This window comes from Bos javanicus, chromosome 17 (genome assembly GCF_032452875.1).
Source record: "Bos javanicus breed banteng chromosome 17, ARS-OSU_banteng_1.0, whole genome shotgun sequence".
NCBI classification, from domain to species: domain Eukaryota; kingdom Metazoa; phylum Chordata; class Mammalia; order Artiodactyla; family Bovidae; genus Bos; species Bos javanicus.
Window position 1 is genome coordinate 30027998 of NC_083884.1, and position 13870 is coordinate 30041867.

Sequence of the window (13870 nt, forward strand, 5' to 3'; positions counted from 1 at the left end):
TGGTTTCATGATCATCAGCTCGAGGGCAGGGGACAGGCCTGAGTGATAAATCTAGGTTCCCTCTAACTTTCTTTTCTATCTGCCCATTAATGATGACTTAGAATGAATTCGGTTGTACATTTTAAAATCCACCAAAATGCAGGCCAGGCTCCTCCCTAGTGTCTACCCACAATGCACACATGCTCTGTCTTGTATCCTTGGCCCTGAATTGTGGTTTGCATACAATGGCCTCAAATATATAATTTCCACTAAGAGTTTAAATGTTTCTCTTTTCTATAATGAAATACAGGCAGTTCATTCCAGAAAGCTGTAAAGAATGCCAGTCCTTAAGGTTAAGAAATTTTATCCTTCTTTTACAAGCTGACAGCAAATGAAAAGAGTTTGTTTTGCCAAAAGGGATATCAAGGTAATTTGTGAAGACCTGATCTCATTAAAATATTCTTGAAATGTGACCAAAAAGGAAGAAACATCTAAATAAACTGTTAGAAGCCTATCCTATGTCAAAAAGTGGCCTCGGAGCAGTATTATCACTTCTATTTTATGAAAAACGGCCCTGAGGCTTATAACAACCTCTCCAGGATTATACAGCTGTAATCAAAGACAGAATCAAACCTCCTCTTGAACCTCCTCTCAAGCCCACAACTTCCCCATTACCAAGTTATCTTCACTATCCATAAGTCTTACACCCAAGGCATATCTTCCCTCTAAACTGCCTCTAAAAAGTTTAAGAACTCAGAGGCTAAAGATGACTCAAAACACAGAACATAAACTAGAAGATGCCACGGTAGTTGCTTCTTAAAACTAGGAGAAACAAAATGAGCACATAGTAAATAAGACCAAAAATATGCAAACGCATTTTTGTAAGCGACAAATGACTCACAGGCCAGAAAGGCTTTGCTCGAATGTAGTAACAAATCTCAAGAAAACAGATCCCTCAGGAGACTATGAAGTAGCAGCAAAGGTAAAAGAGCCTGAGAAAAGTCATCAAAGACCATTAAGCACTCTTCAAGGAGAGTTCTAGCTTATTGTTTCAACTCTATTTTAATAAAGAGAGATGCCTAAAACCTGTTAAATCCAAGAAGCTCAAAAGCCATGAGGGAAAGACCAACAGATTTGAGCACAAACCAATTAAACTAAAGGATGCCTTGAAAAGGTGAATGAACCAAGAGGAGAAAATATTTGAACATATGTCAGAAAAAGGGTTAATATTACTACTACTATAAATATGTTCCATCCCCGCAAAATGATCAAAGACAAACAATCCAACAGAAAATATGAACCCGAGAGGAAATTAATAGACAAATCATGGAACAGGAAATGCAAATATCTCAAAACACACAGAAAAATTCTCGAATTCATCTATAGTCAGGAAACTTGCAAATCAAAACAAATGTACACTGTTTCTACTGACCAAAGAGCCCCCCTGCAAAAAAAAAACCAAACCTAAAAATATCAGTATCATCAGAACTAGTGAGGAACAGACACTACTATCCCATGATTTTTGGGAATATAAAAATGCTACACAATCCCTGGAAAATAATTTGGCCACATACTGATTTAAAAATAAGTATGACCTCTGACCTCAAATTTCACTTTGGAGAATTACATATTGAGGCATTTTAAGTGGCAAAAAACAGCCTCAACATTCATCAACAGAAGAAGAAAAAAGTCTGCTGCTGCTGCTAAGTCGCGTCAGTCATGTCCGACTCTGCGCGACCCCATAGATGGCAGCCCACCAGGCTCCCCCGTCCCTGGGATTCTCAAGGTAAGAACACTAGAGTGGGTTGCCATTTCCTTCTCCAATGCATGAAAGTGAAAAGTGAAAGTGAAGTCAGTCAGTCGTGTCCGACTCTTAGCCACCCTATGGACTGTAGCCCAAAGTCTGGACCTCCATAAAAATATTATATAGTCACTGAAATGAACAAAAATAGCATTATTTGGAAGACAGCAAAAAGCAGTGGACTTGAGAGCCACATTGCTCAAGTTCAAATTGCTGCTCCCATTATCTTTGCAACCTAGGGCAAATTAATAACATCTCATTTCCTTGTCTACCCACTGGGGATAACAGTACCTACCTTATATGGTTGTTGCTAAGTCACTTCAGCCGTGTCTGACTCTGTGTGACCCCATAGATAGTTATGGCATAAATACGATAAAGCATAGGTCCTGGCATTCAGCAAACACTGGATATCCTGTTGGCAGAGCAGGAGAGAACTATACAAATTTTATAACACAGATATATTTTAGTTGAAAGTATACATATTGCAAAGCACACTATGTATGTATGTGTGGTACTGAAAAGAAAAGGAAGTTTTTGTGCAAACTCTTTCTTTGCATATCTCTGGGTTGTCTGTCTTGTTGCAAAGAACACTAATCCAACAACATTTTCTTGAAAATGGTGTTAGTGAGAGTGATAGCAGGAGACAGGCATACAAAAGCATAATTAAAGACTGGGAAGTGAATCTGGAATCTGAGAAGTCTAGTGTGTCTGGAGCACAGTGTGCAATGGAAGCAGCAGGCTGGGTAAATGAAGGAAAGTGTGTTATCAGAAAAGGAGAGTAGACTTTCTTTAGATATTCACAGAAAGTTCTTTGGGGAAAAAAAGGAATGCAAAGTATCAGCTCTACTTTGGCAGGGTTAAAGATGTACTTTGCCCCTCCACCAAAACAAAAACTTTCAGTGGCTCCTTTTACAGGGATAAACTCCAGACCTACTTGGGTCTGTGAGGAGCTCCCCACGTGGCTCAGTGGTAAAGGATCCACTTGCAAAGCAGGAGATGCAGGAGACACGGGTTTGATCCCTGGATGAGAAAGATCCCTGAAGAACAAAATGGCAACCCACTCCACTGTTGTTGCCTGGAGAATCCCATGGTCAGAGAAGCCTGGTGGGCTGCAGAGCATGGGATCACACAGAGCACACACGCACACACTTAGGTCTGTGAGTCTGAAAGCCAGGCTTCTCATTCTACCTCCCTGAACTACTTGTAATTCTTCGAAAGTTGTGCTCTCTCCAGCTTCCAGATCTTTGCTCAGGCTGGCGTTTCTGCCCAAAGTGCCCTTCCCCCCAGCCACCCCACCCCCTGCTGCCTTGTTCTGCCTGACTGACTTCTCAGAGCTCAGTTCAAATAACCCTATCTCCAGAGAAGCTCCAAGGCTTGATCCCCCAAGGCTCAGTTTCCCTTCAAGGTCCTCCTATGTCACCCTGGCATTAACCTAAAAAGAGAAGTTTTGACATTGGTTTTTAATTGTTGGTTTGTTGTCTGCCTCTCCAACTAAACTGCAAATCCAAAAGAACTGGTGCTTAATAGTATTCTTTGTTGATTCTTCAGTGAATAGCACAGAACATAAACTGAAGTCAGAAATATATAAATGCTTGTTAGATGAACATCTTGAAACACATAAGCCATCTAACTCTTTCTCCTTTTTTGTATTCTATGTTTTCCCCAAAAGTTTCTCATTTAATGCCCTATCCTATGTATGCCAGTCCATTGCCAAGTCTGGGTCCAAGTGACAGTTATACTGCTCACTGAAAACTAATAAATTGGCGTATGGATTTTATATGTCAATCCTATACTTTGGCTAACATAAGTTCTGCCCTTGAGGAAAAAAACTCCATGTGCTGGCAAAAGCTGACATCTGAGCATTTAAAACAAAGGGCCACAACCCTGAACTATGGTAAATTACTAACGCAAAGGCCTCTTGGGAGGCCCCCTCAGGCTACATCTGGACTTGAGTCTTTCATTCATCCAGCAAATATTCAATAAACTTCCACTAAATGACAACCTTCATTGCAAGTTCTGAGAGTATAGCAGGGAACAAGACAGATGAGCTCTACCCATCATGGAGTCACATTCTACTGGAGGTTAGCAGAAAGATAGATAAAAAACATGTGAAAAATAAGATACTTTCAGGCAGAATCAAATACTGTGAAAACAACTAAGCAGAATAGGAAATGAAAGTTTGGTAGAAGGGGTGACAGGCTCTTTAGTGTTGTCAGGATAACGCTTCTCTGAGAGATGGACATTTTGTACTAAGTCACTTCAGTCATGTCCGACTCTTTGTGATCCCATGGACTATAGGCCACCAGGCTCCTCTGCCCATGTGATTCTCCAGGCAAGAATACTGGAGTGGGTTGCCATTTCCTTCGCCAGGGGATGGACATTTTAGCTGAGACCTAAGCAACGAGAATGAATCAGCCATGAGAAAATCTGGGAGCAGATAATTCCAGGCCTGAAAAAGAGCAAATGCAAAATCTCAAAGATAGGAATGAGTTTGGAGCACTCAAAGACAGAAAACCAATCTGACTGGAGAACAAAGAGCAAGGAATGTGACTCAAGAGCAATCAGAGGGTAGGTGTAGAACAGACCATAAAGGCTGTGATTATGAGTTTGGATTTTAACTGCAAGGTAAAAACATCAGTGAAGTATAGGTAAGGAAGTGATAATCTGATTTATATTGTTAAATGGCTAATGACTGAAAGTAAACTCTATGAAGGTAAGAGTTGCAACCCAGGAGCCAGACAAGAGGCTGCTGTCATGGACTAAATGAGAGCTACTGATGGCTTGTACCAAGATGGTAGCAGCAGATATGGTGAGAAGTGGTCAGTCAAATTTGGAATAATATTTTGGAGGTGGGATCAACAGGACTTGATCTTTGATCGGATGTTACAGACATGAGAAAAAGAAGAATCAAAGCAGTGATCTTTTGGCTCGTCTCATCAGAAATTCTTGTACCTGCTTGCCAATAAAAATCTGTGTTCTGCTGGAGAACCTCCTTTCAGTAACCATAACAAAGTCAAAGCCAGTCAAAATTTCCACTAGCATATGACAATATTTGAATTATGCATGCCAATTTATGACAGAAGATTCAAGAACAGTTTATTCTGCATTAAACTAAAGCTTTAATCTCTTTTTTTTAAACCTAAAAAGCAGCTCATTTTCTAAAGACCCAAGTTGCTTACAAAGAAAAGACTGGGTCCCTTTAAAAAGTGTTATTTCCCCTGAAATATTAGAGATCTATAGGCTCAGAGCTTCTATTATAGTTATCAGATATTTATTTTGCCTTATATTTTCTCATATGAGGGCCATCTTTTATATTATGATTTTATGAATATTAAAAGGCATAGCAGGCCAAGTAACTTACAGCACAGGAAGAATGGCAAGACTGATCTTAGAGTCAACCCCTTAATGTATTCATTCACCTTCTATGAAACTCTGGCAATAGTGTGTCTTGAAGAACCAACTGTTTAAGGCTATCGAGCAATTATCTTTCTCCTGAACTTAACTCTTCTGATGTTTTATATACCGCCCAATAACAGTCCTTTAGAAAACATTTTGAAAACAAACTATGCTCATTAATATGTATGGATCTATGAAATACATACAAAAGAGTATTAGAAAAAACAGGCTGGATTGAACCTAATTTCATGACTTTTTCTAGGAAAATTCACAGTAGTATTTGCTGTGTTAATATGAATAGCACTGATAAAGACTGAGAATCTTTAGGGGACTCTTCCTCCCAAGTTGTGAGCCAACCGAAAAACAGGAAAAAAGAGTAGACAGCTGAGAACACCACTCATACTGATAAAGTTGATCCTGGAGGTAAGATAGCACCAGTGGGCCTTCCAACACTGATCCCTAGGACAAGGCAGATGTGCAATGGAGTTGCTGACTGGCAGAGCAGGACGAGAGAAACTCTCCTGCCCACCTACCCCAAAGATCTGTCTTTATAAACTCTGCAGCAAAAAGGAACATACTAGAAGTCATGATTCCTGGTAGCCTGGCCCCAAGATCAAGACTAGACAAAGGGCTGACCTTTCTCACCCACTTTCTCACTAGCATCTTACTCAATAGGAAAGAGAAAGGGCTGGCCCAAGATGCCAAGAATGTTAATAAAACCCGCAACTTACACCACACTCCCCATAATTTTATTCTCTTAACCTAGTAATCTACAAACTGGAATAAGTCTACCCTGGGATTCTACTTTCCAAGGGGAATACAAGCACAGAAAATATTATCAACTTTCACCTACTCTTTCCTAAAATTGAGTTGTCTAAAATATTAGTGAGGTTGACATGTCATTTCAATTCAGTTTTTCTAATTCCATTTTTAAATCATTCTTTCCTCACTTATAAAAGACAGGCATCCTCTCACCCATCCCAGATCCTACTATGACAAATTGCTCCCATGTGCAAAAAGCTTCTAAGGCACCAGACAAAGGAATAATTCTGAATACTGATGTCAATATTTACTTTAATCAATGCATCATAAGTGGCAAGGAGATTTCTTGGCTTTCTTTCCCGTATCTTAAATATATTTCTATTAAGAAAAAAGCATGGTGCTAGAAACTGAGTATTTTGGTCTGGGCTGGAATGTTCTGAGTTCAGATATATTGTAGAGTGGGATGCAGGAGTTATGATCATTTTTGTCTAATACCATTTCCTCTTCCATTCCCTGATAGTGTTAAAGAAAACTGTTGAGATAACAAAAAGGAATACTGAAGGAGTTTGAGCCCTACTTCATATGGGTAACAAACTCACAGTAAAGTTTCATGCTCCATATATCTCTCTCAGAATTCAAAAATGAAAGATCTGTGGAAAACATTCTGGGAAATATCAGTCAGTTACAAGGTACATCTGCTCAATAATGAGAGAGAACTCTGTGTCTTTCTCCTGTGTCTCAACTGCATATTTCAGATAATTTCAAGGAAAAGGATGTTAAAAAATTCCAAATTTCCTTCCAACAGATCAACATTACATATAAAAAGAACATATCTCAGAGATACATTAATGTTTTGCAGTGCTTTTTGAACAATTATTCAGACTTATGGGAGAAAATATTTTCACTAGTTTTCAATGTTTTGCAGTGCTTTTTGAACAATTATTCAGACTTATGGGAGAAAATATTTTCACTAGTTTTCATCTGAAGATTATTGAATACAGTAAGTCTATACTCATTTTTTTACCCAAACACTGTTGTAAATAATGCGCTGAACAACAATCATTTATTCATCTTTTGTAAGCCCCACGCCTAATAGTCCCCCAACATGTTTTCTTATTCTGTGTCCTAGCAGAAAATCGGGCTTCCCAACTGGCTCAGTGGTAAAGAATCTGCCTGCAGTGCAAGAGACAAAAGTTCGATCTCTGGGTCTGGAAGATCCCCTGGAGGTGGAAATGGCAACCCACTCCAGTATTCCTGCCTGGAGAATCCCCATAGACAGAGGAGCCTGGCAGGGTACAATTCATAGGGTCACATAGGGTCAGACACAACTGAGCACACAGCACACCAGAAAATTATATTCAGGAACTAATTGGAGAAGGGGAGCTACATCCATTTCATTGTAATAATTATAATAATAACTCAATCCAAAACAAATTTTAGAAACTTTTGGAACTTTTAAAAAATTATAAACAACTTCGTAATCACCTAAAAAATGACAGGGTAGGCAATAAAATACATTTGAAGATAAAATATATTTTTAAGGCTTTTGTGGGGAAGTAAAATAAAAATACAAATTAAAAGAGAAAAAAAGAAGAAGAATGTAGGGACTTCTCTGGCAGTCCAGTGCTTAAGACTCTGTACTCCCAATGCAGGGGGCACTGGTTCAATCCTTGGTGGGGAAATTAAGCTCCCAGGGCAAAGCACTCCCCCCAAAAACAGAGAATGCAAAATTTCTGTAAAAATGGAGATGTGAGTATTCAATTTCTATTGGATTTAATTTCACTAAATGCATTTTTAAGTAACATAAACCTTTTTACTTTACATTATACCAGAATTACATTTTTTTGCCACTAAGGACAAAACTTTTACATGTGAAGCTAAAAATTATTTTGAGTGGTATGTTAGTATAAATGTATGAAGATCATTCCCTTAACCCTTTCAGCTTACCCACTGAGATTATCTTGGGATATGGTTAGCTCCCTTGGGTAAGAAGTCAGCAGTTAGTTGGGGTAGTCCTGCTCCCATCTTCATAAGACCACTTCAGTACTAATTTCACTTCTTTTGTAGAATCTCATGGGACCGCTGATAAAGTGTAGGTTTTGTTGTCAGAACCCCTGACTGGGTCAGAACAATACACCAATTAAATGAGCTCCCATGTTATTCTGTACATGGGAGCTGTAATTCACAACCTGTTCTATTGCCACTTCAAATTATGTCCCACTATCTTGTTCAACATTACTGGAACAAGATCAAATGGTAACATAAAAATACTCTAAAAATTAAGAGCCAAAAAGATGTCTTTAATCTGATTATGATCTCCTCCCAGTGTGAATTTTCCAGCAAGAAATGAAAAGCTCAGAAATTACATTATCTTGTTTTTCTGAATTATAGCCCAAAGTAATCAGGACTGACTTCATGTTAAAGTCCAAAATTATTAATGTCCAACTTGTTAACTCTCTTGCTCTTGTGAACTTAAGTTCAAATAACAGATTTTATCACTTCTTGCCAGTGAACTTAGCTCCAGCCTGAAGTTTCCCTTCCCCCAGAGCACTTAAACTATTAAGCTTACCCCAAGCCTCCCTGGGCCTAGGCAGGCCACCCTCGGCATGGGCAAACCACTGTAAAACTTGTGGTATGAAGCAGCAGAGTAGAAAGCATACTTTCTGTGGGCGGCCTGGCTCCCATGAGAAAAGAGAGAGGAAGGTGGGCTGCACATGCCAAACTTACACATCAGGAAACTTGCTAGAAGTGCTGGAATAAAGTATCAAGTGTTATGTTAGTGGCACCCCCTCCATACTTCAAGAAACATCTGATGTGGGAAAGAAGTGTTTTCTCCTAAAATAGAGAAATAGAACAGAATTATAAGAAACAGTCTCTCTTATTTAAGAAATATTTATTCAGCTCAAATTTCTAAGCTAGGTTTGCTGAGAGATTCCTTAGTGAATCAGAGCTGGATGCTGCCTAACAACCAACCACCAACATTTGTAACATATTCATATACGTCAATGCCATATATTTTAGGTTTTTGTTACAGCAGTGCTCTACATCCAGTACCAATTTTTGTATTAGATCAGTCTTCATTTGCTACCAAACAACCCCAAATATCTCAGTGACTTAGTATAGCAGAAACATATTTCTCACTCATACAACCATGTGTGTTAACTAAGGACTCTTTTCCACTTCGTTCCGACTCTCAGACCCTGGGTGATGAAAGCAGCCACCATGTGGAACACTGTTAGGGTGGTAGATTAAATAAGGCTACAAATTCTTTGTCACTCTTCTCCCAAGTCCCCATCAAGAAGTGGACTTTATTTCCCCTCCCCTTGAAACTAAGTTGGCCCTGTGACAGCCTTAACCAATAGAATGAGTTATTTCCAGACCTAAGTCTTGGAAATAGACTGGAAGGATCTGAAAGCTTTTGCAGTTCTGAAGAGTCCTGAGCCACTATGTAAGAAGTCTACTCTGCAGGAGAAGCCATGGGAAGTGAGGCCCTGGAATAACACTGGGAAAACAAAGGCTCAGTCATTCAAGCATCCCTGTCACACCTCCAGATTACTCCAGCAGGACAATACCCGGCTGGAACCACATAAGAGACCCCAAGCAAAATGAGACAACTGCCCGTGAGCCCATTCAACCCACAAAACCAAGAGAGATTATGAAATGGTTATGGTTTTAAGTCACTAAGATTTGGGACGGTTTGTTATGCAGCAATATATAACTAAAACATGCCATCACTATGCCAAAAGGAGACATGGGAAACTGTGCACAGGTTCCTATATTAATCACTTTTGCTTGCAAGTGACACAGATCACTTCAATCACATTTCAGTGGCCATGCTGAGTTCAAAGGAGCAGGGAGATGCAAGTCAGCTATGTGTCTGAGAAAAGAAATGGAAACATTTGTTGGTTAGTACTAATACCTCACAGAGAGGGGTCAAGCTTAAAGAGGTATATCTTCCATAGAGATGACAAGTTAATCAGTAAGCACTGGATTACATTTGTAAGGGAAAGGCAGGGAAGCCATTTGTGGATTTACAGAGAGCCAACAGAGTTTCTGAGATAAAGGAGTAATGGAAAATCAGTATACATGACTAGTCCATGTAGGAATGAAGGGAAAGACAAAGCAGGCCACCAGTTTGAAAGCTACTGCAGTATTCAAAACAAGAGTACCCTACTGGGAGAGATATTTTCCTGCGGGGGGAGAAAACCTAAAAAAGAAAAGAAAAAAGAGAAAGGTTTCAAGTGTAAAACTGAGATATTTATCAAGAATATAAAAGAAAATGTTTAATTCTCAAGGCAGACAATGTTAGTTACCTATTCAACATTCCCTCTCCATGCCATTTCCTTGACAATGTAACTTCAATACTGTTTGACTCCTCTCTTCCCTCCAAACCATTCAGAAACAAACAAAAAAAATCTATACACACATAACTCAGTTCCAAAATAAATTCCAATTGGTCTGAGCCAGTGGTTCTTAACCAGTATCATCTCTTGAGGGTGTGTATGAGGGATGGAGGGAAAGAGGGTTTTTTTGTTTGGATTGGTTGTTTTTTTGTTTTTGTTTTTGTTTGGTGTCACAATGTCTGGGGTTGCTACTGACATTCAGTAGGAAGGCACCAGAGATGCTAAATGACCACATTTCTGTGTAAGAACTGTGAAAAGCCAGAAAAACACTCATGAATCATGGTAATCCTATGCTCCATGTCAGTAACTGGTTTAGAAACTAGCTAACAGCCCAACTTTGGAAAAATAAGATATAAGGAGTGACCTGCTACGAAGTCTCTGGGGAGATTTCTGTCCACTGATGTTGTATGAACTATGTGACACCTGGGACTGCTATAGTCATCTTCCTCAAAAACCAGTTTCTTCCCAAGCTCCCTGTTTCCATCATTGGCACCACATTCTTTTTACCTGACTTCCCTGGTGGCTCAGAAGGTAAAGCGTCTGTCTACAATGTGGGAGACCCGGGTTCGATCCCTGGGTTGGGAAGTTCCCTGGAGAAGGAAATGGCAACCCACCCCAGTACTCTTGCCTAGAAAATCCATGGACGGAGTAGCCTGGTGTCCACGGGGTCACAAAGAGTCGGACATGACTGAGCGACTTCACTTTCTTTCACTTTAAGGTAGCTTTGATTTGTCTTGATCTCTAACCGTATGATGACTACATGAGGTTCGTCTGGGACAATTTTACTCCTATTCTCCCAGTGTGGTTAGTGAGAAGCTGCGACATAGTTTTAACTGGATCGCGCCCCGAAAAGGGGTGTCTTTTCTCTCGTGGGCGCCGTCACGCCTGTCCAGAAGCCCGGAGCGTGGGCTCGCGGGCAAAGTTACGGCCCAGAAGTTTTGGCGACGAGCTGGAGTCGCCTGGCGCCAAGAGAGTGCACGGAACTCGCATTGGGATTGTTTGGCGAAAGGGTTAGGGTTAGGGTTAGCTACGTGCTGTCTTCGAGGACACCGAGTAGCCACTTCCCAGTGGTTTGGGCCAAGGCTGCTCCTGTAGAATTTTCTTTCACATTTTAGACGAAAGGTGTCGTTATTCCTGAAGTCGCACTCACTGGGGCAGTAGGGAAGTGGATAGGGTGAGGTGGTCCTTCAGTTCGCTTATTTAGCTTAATCTACAGGTCCACCTACCTAGGTCTTGTAGTCTTAACCTTTCGAGTCCTTAAAAATCGGCGTAAATGTCACCTCTGAACCTTTATACTGAGCCCCTCACCTCACGCTCTGAACTCCTTTGTTGTGCTTCCTCTCGCCCCAGTTTGTTTTGTGTCACTAGTTCCCCCACCCCTACCCCCTCGCTGTAAACTACCCTTGTGGTGAATGAGGTGTGTCAAGGGAGTAACAGTTTTCGTTTAATCCTGAGGAACTTGCGGAATGGAGGAGAGACACGGGCAAACTGGAGCGTGTGGTATGCTAATTAGGGAAACAGCAAGTGGTCCATTTTGGCTTTAAGTACCGCAGAGGAGCGAAGTCTGGAAAACTAAGCTTGTAATCTTAGTATCATGGAATTGGCTTGGACTTTATATTGCTGGTGCTTCCCTGGTGGCTCAGAGGGTAAAGCGTTTGCCTGCAATGCAGGAGACCTGGGTTCGATCCCCGGGTCAGGAAGATCCCCTGGAGAAGGAAATGGCAACCCACTCCAGTACTCTTGCCCGGAAAATTCCACGGATAGAGAAGCCTGGTAGACTGAGCAACTTCACTTTCACTTGTGACAGGATCAAAACTTTTCCCTAGAGCGATTATCTACTAGGATTGGTATGAAGGGTTGGAGTGCGGAAAAGAATGGGAAATCAGATAGTCGGCTAAGGTATTTGTGCAGGAAGTGGCAGAAGTGCGGGTATGTAAAGGGCCAGACATTAACATTTTAGATGTTTCTGTCATAGGTACTCAATTTTGCCTCGTAGCGACTTCACTTCAGAGGTATAAAAGCAGTCCATGGGCTGAACCCCTGCTTTAAAGGTATTTTCTTAAGGCAGAGTGAACAATGGGAAGTAATCCTCCAATCTAGACTGTTTTTTGAAGTGAAAGTGGGCACTATTAACTATACTGGGAGGATGAAGAAGTGAAGTCACTTCAGTCGTGTCAGACTCTTTGCGACCCCGTGGACTGTAGCCTGCCAGGCTCCTCTGTCCATGGGATTTTCTCAGGCAAGAATACTGGAGTGGGCTGCCAGTTCCTTCTCCAGGGCATCTTCCTGACCCAGGGTTCCAACCTGGTTCTTCCGCATTGCAGGCTGACTCTTGACCTTCTGAGCCGCCAGGGAATTCAAATTTATACCTCTGGAAGGTTTTAAGAAACAAAGTTTTTTACACTTTTAAGTGATTGGAAAACTTATTTCATGGTATCTAAAATTATATCAAATTAAAATTTCAGTGTCCATAAAGTTTTATTGGAATACAGCCAGTCATTCCTTTAAGTATTTCCAATGGCTGGTTTCCTCTACGAGGCAAACTGTTACTCCCTTGACACACCTCATTCACCACAAGGGTAGTTTACAGCGAGGGGGTAGGGGTGGGGGAACTAGTGACACAAAACAAACTGGGGCGAGAGGAAGCACAACAAAGGAGTTCAGAGCGTGAGGTGAGGGGCTCAGTATAAAGGTTCAGAGGTGACATTTACGCCGATTTTTAAGGACTCGAAAGGTTAAGACTACAAGACCTAGGTAGGTGGACCTGTAGATTAAGCTAAATAAGCGAACTGAAGGACCACCTCACCCTATCCACTTCCCTACTGCCCCAGTGAGTGCGACTTCAGGAATAACGACACCTTTCGTCTAAAATGTGAAAGAAAATTCTACAGGAGCAGCCTTGGCCCAAACCACTGGGAAGCGGCTACTCGGTGTCCTCGAAGACAGCACGTAGCTAACCCTAACCCTAACCCTTTCGCCAAACAATCCCAATGCGAGTTCCGTGCACTCTCTTGGCGCCAGGCGACTCCAGCTCGTCGCCGAAACTTCTGGGCCGTAGCTTTGCCCGCGAGCCCACGCTCCGGGCTTCTGGACAGGCGTGACGGCGCCCACGAGAGAAAAGACACCCCTTTTCGGGGCGCGATCCGGTTAAAACTATGTCGCAGCTTCTCACTAACCACTAACCCGCGCCCTCGGAAACCTGTCTGAGAGAGGCCTCCTCAGCAGCCGCCTCAGCGCACGTGAAGCTCTCACGCGTTGCGTCGGCGAAGAGGCGGGAGCTGGCGGACGCAAACCCAGACCAGGGAAGGGGCGGGGTTCGTGGGCGCATGCGCACCGCCAGAAGACTGGGCAGGCCGTGCCTCCCAAAGGGTTTGCACAGGAAAGGAGAGCGCGTGGCGCCCCGGAACCCGCGCACGCGCCGTAGCCTCGCCCCGCCCGTACGCGCGCGCGCGCGCGCGCGACCGTCGCCGCATCTTCTCTTCAGACCCTCCCCGCTCTTGTACTTCAACTAGAGGACGAGACAGGCGAG

At 42.0% G+C, this 13870-nt stretch overlaps 1 long non-coding RNA gene across 1 annotated transcript in view; it reads right to left on the reverse strand.

The window, feature by feature from the left end:
- The window catches only part of LOC133228618 (uncharacterized), a 28562-nt gene extending 14769 nt beyond the window's left edge, over window positions 1–13793 (reverse strand). The window contains exons 1-4 of the long non-coding RNA XR_009730296.1: window positions 10956–13793; window positions 8666–8773; window positions 7886–8056; window positions 2076–2192 (exon numbers count right to left, since the gene is read on the reverse strand). This is a non-coding gene — a long non-coding RNA (uncharacterized LOC133228618). The remainder of the gene's footprint in view (window positions 1–2075; window positions 2193–7885; window positions 8057–8665; window positions 8774–10955) is intronic.
- Between the last annotated feature and the right edge of the window lie 77 nt (window positions 13794–13870).